Source organism: Bidens hawaiensis, unplaced genomic scaffold (genome assembly GCF_021521415.1).
Source record: "Bidens hawaiensis isolate Kalapana, Puna unplaced genomic scaffold, B.hawaiensis_p1.1 tig00004685_1, whole genome shotgun sequence".
NCBI lineage: Eukaryota > Viridiplantae > Streptophyta > Magnoliopsida > Asterales > Asteraceae > Bidens > Bidens hawaiensis.
In genome coordinates, this window is record NW_027491287.1 from 1,077,322 (window position 1) to 1,090,854 (window position 13,533).

General features: G+C 38.7%; 1 pseudogene; it reads right to left on the bottom strand.

Moving 5' to 3' along the window:
• Positions 1-7,865: 7,865 nt before the first annotated feature.
• On the bottom strand, positions 7,866-13,169 carry LOC143627501 (disease resistance protein RUN1 pseudogene; annotated as a pseudogene).
• Between the last annotated feature and the right edge of the window lie 364 nt (positions 13,170-13,533).

Below are 13,533 nucleotides of genomic sequence, written 5' to 3' on the forward strand. Positions count from 1 at the left end.
TCTTTCATCGTCCAACTTGAAGTCTTCCACAGGTTCTACTTCTACAGAACAATAGGTTTGAAATATGTCATAATCTCTGGCGACGAAGTTGATTACATGAGCATCTTGTGGTGGTGGTGTCGCTTTCTGTGGAAGGTCTTCAGGATCTTGGATCTTGGATTTCTTCATTCCCAAGAGTTCTTTAAAGTGACCCTTGCTCAAGAGGTATCCAATTTCCCTTCTTAAGCTGATGCACTTGTCTGTCACGTGGCCAAAATCTTCGTGAAAAGCACACCACTTAGACTTGTCCTTGAACGCGGTTGTCTTCTTGTTTTTTCGGGGCCACCTTGCTTTTTCCCCTAGGTCCTTCATGGCACAGATCAAGCCATGAGTGTCCACAGAGAAACAATAGTCAGAGATGCAAGGATAGTCTTCATCGTCATCTCCTTCTTCGACTGCTCGTACGTTTTGATTGTTGAACTTGGTGTACGGCTTCGAATTGTTGTTCCTGTATGAGGATCCTTTATTCTTGTCGGGGAATTCTTGTTTCGTTTGTCCCCCAAGACGATCCTGGATCCTTTTATCGTCTTCTAGTCGGATGAATCTTAACGCCCTGTTCCTGACTTCATCTAAGGTCCTGCACGGAGTCATCACAAGATCGTCATAAAATGGGGAGCCCCTTTGAAGTCCCATCTTGAATGCTTCAACAGCCGTAGCCATATCAAGATTAGGTATTTCTAGGGCCTCCCTGCCAAACCTTGTAACAAAATCCCTTAAGGATTCATCATAAGGTTGGACAACTCTATATAAATCACTAGTTAACTTCTAAAATTTCCTACTACAAGAAAACTGGCTGTTGAACAAGTTAACTAAATGTGAAAAAGATGTAACAGAATAAGGAGGAAGAATTTGCAAACATTTAAGTGCAGATCCTGTTAGTGTGGATCCGAAACCCTTGCATAGACAAGCTTCCTTGAGTCTTTCAGGAATTGGTTTGATCTCCATCCTTTCCCTATACTGAGCCACGTGTTCTTCCGGATCAGTGGTCCCATCATACACCTTCATGTTGGGGGTTTGAAAGCGTTTCGGGATCTCCGCATCGCATATCGGTGGAGCAAATCTGGACAGCTTGTGGCTCCCTTCTGGTATTTTAGGAATTGGACGGACCACTCCTGGCACGCTGGATATCATATCCTTAAGCTTCTGAAGTTCCCTATCCATAGCCTGATTGAAACTTGTATCCTGCATAGAGCCAAGGTTAGTGTCTGAGGATATGTGATTATAAGTGTTACCTCTTGGTTGGTCGAACGTTGGCATCCCAGAAGTGTAGTTAAGATGAGAGGCATCTACTACAGTAGCAGGTCCACCAGAGGCAATGGTCTGCATGGGGATTATATCTCTTTCATAGACCTCAGAGGATCGCTGATGTTGAATTCTTGAGGATCCTTGATTCTGCCAGAAGGATCCTTGAGGTTGAGAGCTGAAGGATCCTTGAGGATACAACCCAGTGGATCCTGGTTGAAAGATGGATGATGGTTGAAGAATGGATGATCCTTGTAGAAGGAACGAGGATCCTTGAGTTTGTTGACCCATGGACCCTTGTTGAAGGATATATGATCCTGGCTGAACGAACGAGGATCCTTGAGTTGTTGACCCACGGACCCTTGTTGAAGGATAGATGATCCTGGTTGAAAGAACGAGGATCCTTGAGTTTGTTGACCCACGGACCCTGGTTGAAGGATGGATGATCCTGGATGAAAGAACGAGGATCCTTGAGTTTGTTGACCCATGGACCCTGGTTGAAGGATGGATGATCCTTGCTGAAGGATCGAGGATCCTTGAGTATGTTGAACCACGGATCCTGGAGTAGTGAAATCCAACACCCTAGGCATCAAGAGAGTCTGATCCTCCGCTGGCCTCTTTCTTTTCTTGAGATCTTCAATTTCACGTAAGATCCTCTAGTTGATTTTGTTATGCTTCTCCATGTATTCCTTAACTTGTGAAAACATAGCAGAAACATCATTGTTAGATTTGACCACCGAAGTGGCAGCAGTGGTTTTTGAGCTCTGGAAGACTGGAATTTGTGTCTTGTTTCCAGCCGCGGTGGTCCTTGGTGCTCCCGTAATTGGAGAAGGCGTCGGCGGCAAAGATCTTGATGAGAGAGAAACCGAAGACGGCATTGTTGATGAAGCAGAGGTGGATTGAGAGGCCATTGTGAGTGTTCAGGGTATGGAAATATGAAGCTTGATGAGAATAATATGGATTATAGCACCAATTTCCCCAAGGTGGGCGCCAAATTGTTTCGGATAAAAATCACTCAAGGATAATGTATCCAAATTCGTTTAGTGAGGATTAGTGCTATAGTGATGAAAACAAGTATGTATCGATTGCAAACACAAACACACGGATTTGTTACGGGGAAAAGCCCTTGATCTGGTTCGGATCGCCAGCACAAAAACCCCGGGTGATGACAAATCGTCTATCACCACTTTATTAATCAAAAAAAGGGTGTTACAATTGTGGAGATTATGATCAATGGTACAATAATTCTAAGTGTGTGAGCTATGATAGAGAGAATACTAAGGTGTGTGTGTATACAATGTGTCCTATAACTGATCACAATCTCAATTATATATAATAGATAATAACTCAATGGAGTTATTGATAATAAAGGCTATAAACTAATTTTCCTAAAAAACCACCTTTATCTTGAATATACTTGTAACTGCCACTTTGACCACATGCTCCATCACTCAGGCTGCGAATTAGGGGGATGACCAGGTCTTAGAGCCGTTACACTTGATAAATATCAGCTTTCATATAAGAAATAATCGTTAATAGCATCAAATACCGAGGATCCAGGATCCTGACATAGCTCTGGATAATTGATTCAAACACGTCAATATCTTCTTGACTGCAAGTTAGTACATAGACTGAGTCTTCTAATCGTTAAACCTACTAAATATAAGACTACACCTGAGAACAACTGTTAGTAAATAATAAGTACTATGTATCCTTGATCCTGACGGGATCTGGAACACACGCTAAGGATAACAGATCCAAAACATATGTCAGGATAACATATCCACAGTATCAAATTTCTGTGCACTAACAACATATATATTAGAGATTCGGATGGAGTGCCAAATTTGATAAAACCTATACAGTTTTTCAAAAACTTATATGGTTAATTACATATTTTTTTTATTGAGAGGCAGAATTTAATAACGAAAAAAACCTATCGAGCTAGGAAATGAAAAAAATTACACGTATAAATAAAGGTTTTGAGACCACTCTATTCTCGAAATTTAACAATTTCGACTTCTACTACCTGACTAAAGAAAAGAGAAATGCACAATATCGTCAAGCAACTTAAGAGACAAATCATCAAAGTGTTGCAATCTTCAATATAAATTAACATTTATTTACCTCCACCAACACAGAATGACAGTATGCCATTAGATTGGCCTCGGATACTCTTCAACCATTGATTAACATGATCCAATGGTTATGATTTATTCCTAGTCTTCTTAGGAAACTACTTATTTTTAGGATAACCATTCCATATATATATATATATATATATATATATATATATATATATATATAGAGATTCGGATGGAGTGCCAAACTTGATAAAAACTATACAGATTTTCAAAAAATTATATTACATATTTTTTTTATTGAGAGGCAGAATTTAATAACGAAAAAAACCTATCGAGCTAGGAAATGAAAAAAATTACATGTATAAATAAAGGTTTTGAAACCACTCTATTCTCGAAATTTAACAATTTCGACTTTTACTACCTGACTAAAGAAAAGAGAAATGCACAATATCGTCAAGCAACTTAAGAGACAAATCATCAAAGTGTTGCAATCTTCAATATAAATTAACATTTATTTACCTCCACCAACACAGAATGACCAACGCCATTAGATTGGCCTCGGATACTCTTCAAACTACGTAAATCCAAATGCATCGAATCAAGCTTTGTGAAGCCAATCAAACTTACGGACTTAAGATTTGTGCAATATCGTGTTATTGACGAGGGTACAACATTTATCCCAGTATAATCCATATTAAGATGTTTTAGGTTATCCATGGTGTGTTGGATATCTGGGAAGTTTACAAGTTGGGAGCAACCAGAGAGCACAAAAGTCTCTAATTTTTGCATTGTGATTATGGGTGGAAACACTTCAAGCTCTTTGCAAGCATCTAAATCCAAGTAAACAAGCTTCATATGACTTCCTATTGATGAGTGTATCTCTCGTAAGCTTTTACAACCAGATAGCACCAATGTTTCAAGATTCGGGAGTCCACTGAAATCAGGTGTCGTAATAAGGTTATCTGAACCATGGAGGTCGAGCACTTTCAAGCTTGGTATATACTGTCGTATACGAGTAATCACAAGTAAAGAAATAATAAGGTATGTGCATAAAGAATATCATTTCGGAATCCAGAGCATACATAAAGCCATAAAGGTATGTGCATAAAGAAATAATAAGCAATTAAACAGTAATGGAAATTTGAACACCTGACGTGACGTGACGTGAGTATCATTTTATAATACCTATTTTGAGAATTTCTTGCAAATGACACCTAAAATCTGAAAAACGTTTTCATAAACACTTATTTTGGGAATTTTCCCTTTTTTTTATTTACGGCTTCTCAACCACTCTTTGTGTATTAACTCAAATAAGTGGTACTAAACTATGTAAGAACTAAAATGATATCATGTGTTGTTCATGACATGTAATTGTATGAATGTATGATCAATGCACTGCATTTGTTCCAAAACATAATTCTTATACTGTTGGAAGAGTATATGTCTACCAACTAAAGCAGGTGTGCCAATAGTTCTTAAACCAGACTTCATAAATATCTATATGAGGTATAACTTAGAATCCACCTTGTTTGGTATATATGTTAAGTAAATGATAAAAAAATACCTTAAATTCAGTCCAAAGTTTCTCTTGTAAGCCGTTTTTTAATTTCAGACCAACAAGCTTTGTTGGCTGAAAATTTGTTGGTAACCAACGTGCTGGATATCCTTCCCAAGATATCCAACGCAACCCATTCGAAAGAGACAGAGGCTCCTCAACAAGTGTTTTGACATTTTGGCGCACGTTTATCAATCAAAGTTTCTTCATGTTTGCTACAACTTGGAAAAGATTTGCTGGAGCATCATGGTCAGGGGAATGCAATACTTGAATCTTGCTATTTTCCTACTACAAATTAATCAGGAAAATGGTGGCATGGCTAATTAAGTGATTGTTTCTTTATATAGGGAGAAGCTAAAGAGAGATCTCTTTGGAGAAAGAGAGGTAGATAACTAATAAATAAATAATTTATAATTTAATTAAGAAAATATACTTAAAATTATTTTTTCTTTCATCCTTCTTATATATTGTTATTCTTCACCAGAAAAAAATAAAAAAATTATTAAAAAACTCGTTATAGCGCACATATACAATACATCGACCATAGTCACATAAATCGCGGTACACTCCGGTACGGGTACGCGGTTCGCTAGGCTAGACGAATTCAGTACGGAGAGGGGTAGGTTCATTTCGGTACGAACCGGTACGATGTACCAAGTATTCCAGTTCGATATATGTCTTATATAATCTTATGCCTATTGTAATACACTAGAAGTTTAGAACCGTTTGTTTTTTTAGAGTGAAATTACTCAAATTAGAGATGACACTGGTGGGATTTTATACATCCTATTGGATGTTAAAATCTGCATGTTACAGACTTTAATTGGTGTAGGAAATCGAAGAGACCCAGTTGCTGATTGGGTTGGAGCGCCGTTCCAATATTCCCGCCCAAATAAAAAACGCGAATTAGGGTTTAATTGAATCGCAAATCGCGAATTAGGGGTGATTTTCAGAGTGATTCGCGAATTCATCATCAATTGGAGCGACGGCCATCAGAAATTGAATCATGAATTAAGGTTTAATTGGATCGAACGTACCGGAAATTGGGAACGCGATTTCTCCGGTGACCGGAACGATGACGAATTCCGATTGGGTACATCACGTACCAATACGAAAATCGTGGGTGTCTCAGCGATTTATGTGACTATGACATCGACCTTTTTTTATTGCATATGTGCAATTGTGTGTATTATATATGTGCAATAGTGTTGTATTATATATGAAAATATAAAAGAATAAATAAAAGTGATGTAGTGCATATGTGTATTAGTCTTAGTATTACATATATATGCAATAGTGTGTATTCGATATGTGCAACAGTCTTATATTTGCATATATATACAATAGTGTGTATCAAATATGTACAATAGTTTTGTATTATGTGCAATACAACACTCTCACATATATACAATACACACTATTACACATATACACTATACCGACGAGTTATTTTTCTTCTTTTTTTTAACAATACTAACATATAAGAAGAATGAAAGGAAAAAAAATTATAAAATATTTTCTTAAAAAAGTTACAAATAATTCTTTAAGGGGGTGTTTGGTACAGAGAATGGAAAAGGATAGAAAATATAAATGGAAATGGAATTGTAGAGAAAGAGAATTGGTATGGAGAATGAGAATCATTTCTCTTATTTGGTACACGAGAAAATAAACAGAGAACTCTTCCATACCCAACCCCACCTCCACCCAATCTGACACCACTCACCACCGCAGCCCCACCACCACCAGCACCACCACCACAGCACCACCACCACAGCCCCACCACCACCACCAGCCCCACCACCACAGCCCCACACCACCAGCACCACCACCACAGCCCTTTCTTCAACCACAGCCCACCACCACCGGCTGCCGCCACCAAATCCCCTTCTTCAACCACAGTACACAAGAAATTAAAAAGATTCAAATTTTTGGAACATAAGATATAGAAAAAGGAGGCTCAGATCTGTCATCACTGCCTCTTTGGAGATTTTGTGGTGGTGGTTGTGGTGGCGATGATGATGATGATAATCAGAAGCCACCTGCGACCACCGCCGATTTCCACCACCACTGTCACCCACCTGCGACCACAATCACCCGACCATCTGAAAACCCTAACCTACCACGAACCACCACTTGAAACCCTAATCTCCATTCACCCGTACCACCTGCAACCTACAACCGGTTACCATATCTGTGTTCACCACTGCGAACGGCGGAGACGGGGTGGTGGTTGCAGACTTGGAGACGAGGTGGCGGTTGCAGACTTGGAGACGGGGTGGTGGCCGGAGACGAGGTGGTGGCCGGAGACGAGGTGGTGACATGCTATGAGGAGGCTGCTGAGAAATGGATTTCTCTTTGTTTTAAAGAGAAATGGAATTCTCTAGTTTTAGAGAAATAGAAAGAGAAATAGAAATAAAAAGTGGAAAACAAACAAAAGAAATATTTCTAATTCCATTTCTCCCCAATCAAATCCCTCTACCAAACACCCCCTAAGAGTTTTCAAATTTTTCTATTTAAGAGGAGTATTCTCTTAATCCCATATATATGGGCTAGATAATTGAGAAGCATAAGAATAAATCTAGGTGTATGTGTGTGTAATTTGAGAACTCCTCGAAAGAACTTCATTTAACAATTTTTTTCTTTCATATGTATTATTTCTTGGTTCCATTTACTAGAATATACATTTTTTAAAATTAAAATGCATGAATCCATGACTATTGAAATAGGCATAATGAGTTGTTACATTACGTAAATTTTCACGATACACATTGTATTGTTACAGCTCGTTACATCTATTTCAATAGTCGATTCGTGTAAAAAAAAACTTAGTTTCTGGTAAGGTAACCTGCATAAAATACGTATTGAAAAGAAAATTGTTAAACGAGTTTCTTCGAGAACTCGAAGATGATCCCACTCCTATGTGTGTGTGGAGCTTATAAAGCAAACTAAACCTTTACCAGTGTTGCACTTGAAGTACACATGTTTACAATATCCTCATATTGCCAAACTCTGCTTAATTTTTCAGGATTGTTAGTATATTTCCCTCTTACGATGTGGTATCCCATTTCTTGTATGACATCATGCATGTCAAGCATTCCATCTCTAATACTTATGAGAGCCTTTTGTAATAACACCTTTACCCCTACAACCGGGTAAAAACCACATGCATCAAGTATCATCATTGCCTCGTCTAATTTCGGCCAATGACGAAAGATACATGCAATGTCAAGGAACAACTCTTGCTCCACCGGTTTAAGGCTATCGTAGCTAATTTTGAGCCTTTTCACAAAATCTTCACCCGGGATATCTACTAACCTAGTCAAGGCACTTGACCACTCACACGCATCTTTGTCGCATAGAAATAGACCCAAAACTTTAAGTGCTAAAGGAAGACCTTTAGCATATGAAACCACATTTTGGGAAAGGCCAGACAGTTTCTCATGATCTTCTTCCGGCCTAGAACACTGTGTATGCCTATGAAAAAGCTGGAGAGCCTCTTTGTCATCTAATAAGGATATATTGTATGTTGCATCTACTTTATGAGCATTTAGCAAGTGTATATCTGTAGTTGTGATTATTATTAGGCTTCCCTCGCCAAACCAGTCATGAGATCCTGCTAACGCGTCTTGGTGTTCATGGCACGCCACATCATCAAGAACAATTAAAACTTTCTTGTGCCGAAACCTACTTCTTATCATTAACATTCCTTCTTCAACAGACCATGTTGTCACTTTTATTTTCAAGATATCAAAAAGAACTTTTTCTTGTAATTTCTCCAATCCATACTTATTAGATGCCTCTCGAATATTTCGAACAAAGGAACAACCATCAAAATTTTCAGATATTTCCTTATAAACGTAAGATGCAATAGTAGTCTTACCACCACCCCCAAGCCCCCATATTCCGACCATGCGTACATCACTTGACCCAACTTTTAAACATGATTCAAAATCTTGCATGCGAGTATCAATTCCAACAGGACCTTCATTAGCACTTGAAGTGAGCCGCAAACCATGAAAAATTGTGTTAGCTATTTCGCTGGTGACAACCGATTCATGCCTATACAATGGATATATAAGGATAACTAGCATCAGTGATATATAAGGACCGATCCATGGAGAACATAAATGCATTATTTTATAAGTTTTGTTATGGAAAGCAATTTCTTGTATAAACTCATCAGGAGACAGCCCACTCTGAGATCCTTTTACAAGCATTCCATACTATTTCCGGAGATTTCGCTACACAAACATTTAGTAAAAAAGAATGAAAATAAAATTGACAATTAAAAGGGAAAGAATTAACTATTGTCCGTATATAATATGAAATATGTTGTGTCTGGTCATGTTTGTCATGCGCGGCGCTGATAAACGAGGATAAAAGCTCTAAATTCCAACCAAAAGTTTAGATAAAAAAAGGTGGTAGAGGCTCTAAGTTATAAAAAAAAATTTTAAAAAAAAGAAGCAAAAATAGTAGTGTTTGTAGCTCCTCACTTGAAAATTAAATCAGTAGATGGTTTTATCATACAAATAACTGAAAAAGCCTAAATATAAATCTATTCACTTTGGTTAAGTCTATTGTTTTTAGGCTGGACCATTTGAACATGTACCATTTCATTACCGATAATGGTGTTTCCTGCATTCCAGAAATATATGCAATCTAAGACACATAACTATCACGGTATGGCAGTGCCTCTAAGAAGAGCAACAAAGGGCCATTAGGAGCGAAGTGTAAGGCCCCGTAACCGGTAGCCCTACTTTCGTGTTGGATTTACTCATAAACGCAGTTCTAAATATCAGAGTTAATTAAAACATTCGTGGAATATAAAAGCTTTCATAAAACATTTCATAACAAAACACATTTGTCTTAAAGCGTCATCTTGTCTTTCAAAATAAACAAACATTAAACTTAAACGTCTTGAGTCTTCCGATGCCAGCCTCTTATTCAGTGCCACGTGTCTCCTCAAGCGAGCTGCCTCATCCTACTCACATGCGTGCATACTAAAAGTCAGCTACGCTGAGTGAGTTCTAGTTAATCATACATTATACAATACACACAAACTTATATTCTTTCATTCATACTTTCATACTTTCTTTTGTACTAACTTACTTTCATATCTTACGTTATAAAGAGTATTACGCCCTACATTCCTCGAGTATTATTAGGGCTCGGTACCCTCCTTCCTCGAGTATTATTAGGGCTCGGTACTCTCTTTCCTCGAATATTAGTAGGGTTCGGTTCCCTAGTTCTCGAATATTAGTAGGGTTCGATTCCCTCTTCGTTACCATACAACCATACATCATACCTCGAGTATTATTAGGGCTCGGTACCCTTTTCGTAGCCATACAACCATACAACCATCCTTTCCTTCTTTTATTAACTTTATCACGTTCATACACATAAGCATACGTATCATACTTACCTTATACATAGCGTTACAACCTCACAGTACGTGCAATATCCGAAGATCGTTCACGTACCATCAAGCAATCATTCATACATTTCACATTATTCACATAAGGCATACACTTATCTCTTAGGATAAGCGTATTAACAAACATATTGAGTATGCACACAGCCCCGAAAACATGACACATAATTGGGGCTAGAAACTCACCTGGATCCTGTTACGCTCTCCGTTAATCGTTATTCCCTTCTTGAGCTGTGCACGGATAACTGTATAATATTTACATGTATCAATTAACTATCACTACTCATATCATCTTTCTAGTCTTAGCTACTACCCACAACGAGACCCGGGGGCAGCGCCCCTGGCAGCGGGGTCTAGGGGCGGCAGCCCCTAGCAGGGTCCAAGGGGCAGAGCCCCTGGCTGGGGTCGAGCTTGGAAAAATTTTATTTCCATTAACTGTCGTAACACATTTTCCATTATAATTTCGAATCATTAATTAATTTGCTAACTCAAAAGTTCAAGGGGTGAATTGTAATTAATTCATTCTTTTTCTAAGTCCAGGGACTGTCTGTCATTTTATTAAACTTTCTAGTTCGTTATTCAGTCTTTAACGAATTGACTTATCTTAGCGAACTGGTCATTTGTAACGAACTGAACCCTCTAGCGAACTGGACCTCTGACGAATCCGTCCTTGTACGAACCAGTCCACATAGCGAATCAGTTCAAGTAACGAATTGGACCTTCTAATTCGTTATCTCCTTTAACGAATGGCTATAACGAATGGGGGGGGGTTAATTCGTTATCTTTTCCTTAACGAATCAGGACACGAACTAAGGCTAGTTCGTTATCTTTCCTCAACGAATCTACTTAACGAATCACCCTTAATTCGCTAAATTCCGTTAGCGAACTAGGGTTAGGTCAGGGAATGTCAAAACATTCCCTGACATACCCTTAACCTCGTATTACTTTTCCGGCGCCGCCTTTCCAGCGCCGTCATTGCCGGAAAGCCGCCGGAAAAACGCGAACTCACCGGAAAAACGATTTTTAACTCGTTTTTCACCGTTTTTCGCCCCGTTCGATCCAGATCTGAGCTAGGGTGATCCCTAAGCTCATCATAGATTCGGTTTATACCCGATTCCACCCGGATCTCGTGATTTAAACGGTTTAACGGTGTCGGCTCGTCGTTTCGCAACTTTATCTAACGGGTTAAGCTCATACAATATTAAACTATCGTTACCTCGGGTCGGTGCTCGGTTTCCTTCTTGATTTCGGCTAGAGATAAGGAGGAACTAGAGAGAAATCTTAAGTGTGTGTTTTGGGTGGTGTATGGAATATGTGTGAATGAGGATTAAATGGATATTAAGGGTTTATATATTTATGGATCATGGGCTTAAGCCCATGGTCTTTCCTTCTTTCTTTCCTAACCCAAGTCCATAACACATATTCATTTACCCAGCACTGGTCCAACTCGTATTCTATTTATCTAAACCGATAACGACCCACTATGAAATAACGAAATTTATTTTTATTATAATAACCGAAAGTAGGATGTTACACGAAGTGCTCAGTTAAACAGGCATATATGCTATTTAGGGGGTGTGTTGGGATTGCTTAAGGGAGAAGTTAAAAGTTGTGAGGGGAGAAGTCATAAGTTACACTTTTGTAACTTATAACTTATTACCAAAAGTTATAAGGAGGTTGAAATAAGGAATCTGAAACACCCCCTTAATTATGTCTAGAGGAACAAGTATGATTTCACTACAACTCTACAAGAGGGATAATATTAACATCCAGGATGATATTTTAGAATATTTAAAAATATATATCCACAAAAGTTAAGTCCACAAAAAGATATTAACATCCAGGAGATTTATGTAAGGTGAGGATAATATATATATATATATATAGTGTGGTACATGAATAGCTCTTATTTGGTGTATTTATCCGTAAAACTTTAGTTTGGTCAGGCGTGTTGAAAAAGTGCATAGCTAAATAAACACCACTTACATGCTATTGTTGTATCATGTATGTCCCATACGGTCGTCTGACACGGAAAAATGATCATATGGGCCGTATAACAGGGCGAAATGGCCATATGGGCCTGGGCCGTATGGGCCATATACCGTTTTTTCCCTATCATACGGCCCATATGATGTGATATACTTGGTGTGTATAATTGATTTGACATCATATGACTCGTACTACTAAATAAGGTTCGTATGATACGACAGGTGGCCTTTCTATAGCATAGCTCGTTGAAAATCATAACAGAGTACAAATGTTTTAAGAACAAGAAATGAAGTCTAAAATACAAACAAGAAATTTACCCGCTAGCCATGTGCTTGGGTTTCAACCCGGAAATCAAACCCGCGGCCTCCAATGCTTTTCTACACGATTCAATGTCGACGGAGTTTTCCTTCACTTGTTTGGCGAATCCTTCGCCAAACTTCCCGGTCTGCTCTCTAACGTCCGCAGGAACCACACCATAGAATATGGGAATAACAATTAGCTTTCCCTCATCCTTGCATTTCATAATATATTCAAGTTCTCGCAAACATGATGAAGAATCACCATAATTTTCCGAGAAAACAATGACGGCAATTTGAGATTCTGCAATGGCCTTCATAAGAGACGGATGAATACATTCTCCCTTGTGAAGTGTTTTATCGTCCCTATAAGTGTGAATTCCGAGCTGTACAAGATACGTGTAGAGATGGTCCACAAAAATCTTGCGGGTATCTTTGCCACGAAAACTTAAGAACACGTCGTAAGTCAACGACCGAAAAGAAGGGAACACAGTGGAACTAGAACCACCTGCAGACGATGATGAAGCTGTCATGATCACTCAACAGAATTGAACTTGAAGTTTAAGAACAAATAAACAGAGTACAGTAAGCATTGAACATGAAAATATAAGTCTATGCCTAGCAATTTGACTCACTAGCCTAACTATGCACCGTGAGACGCACAACCCACCCGGTTTTCGTAGGTGCATAATGCGGTATCAAACGCGTAACGGTGTTGGTATGCACGTAACGCTACACCAGTCGTTTACCCAATAACGGTATGTGTGTAATGCAGCAGTACACACGTAAGTAGTGAACATCAAACGCGTACCCAATGTCTGTACGCGCAGAGCGCGCTTACTTACAAATGTGCAACCGGTAGGCCTGTAAACGAATCGAACGTTCGGCGGGAAGTAT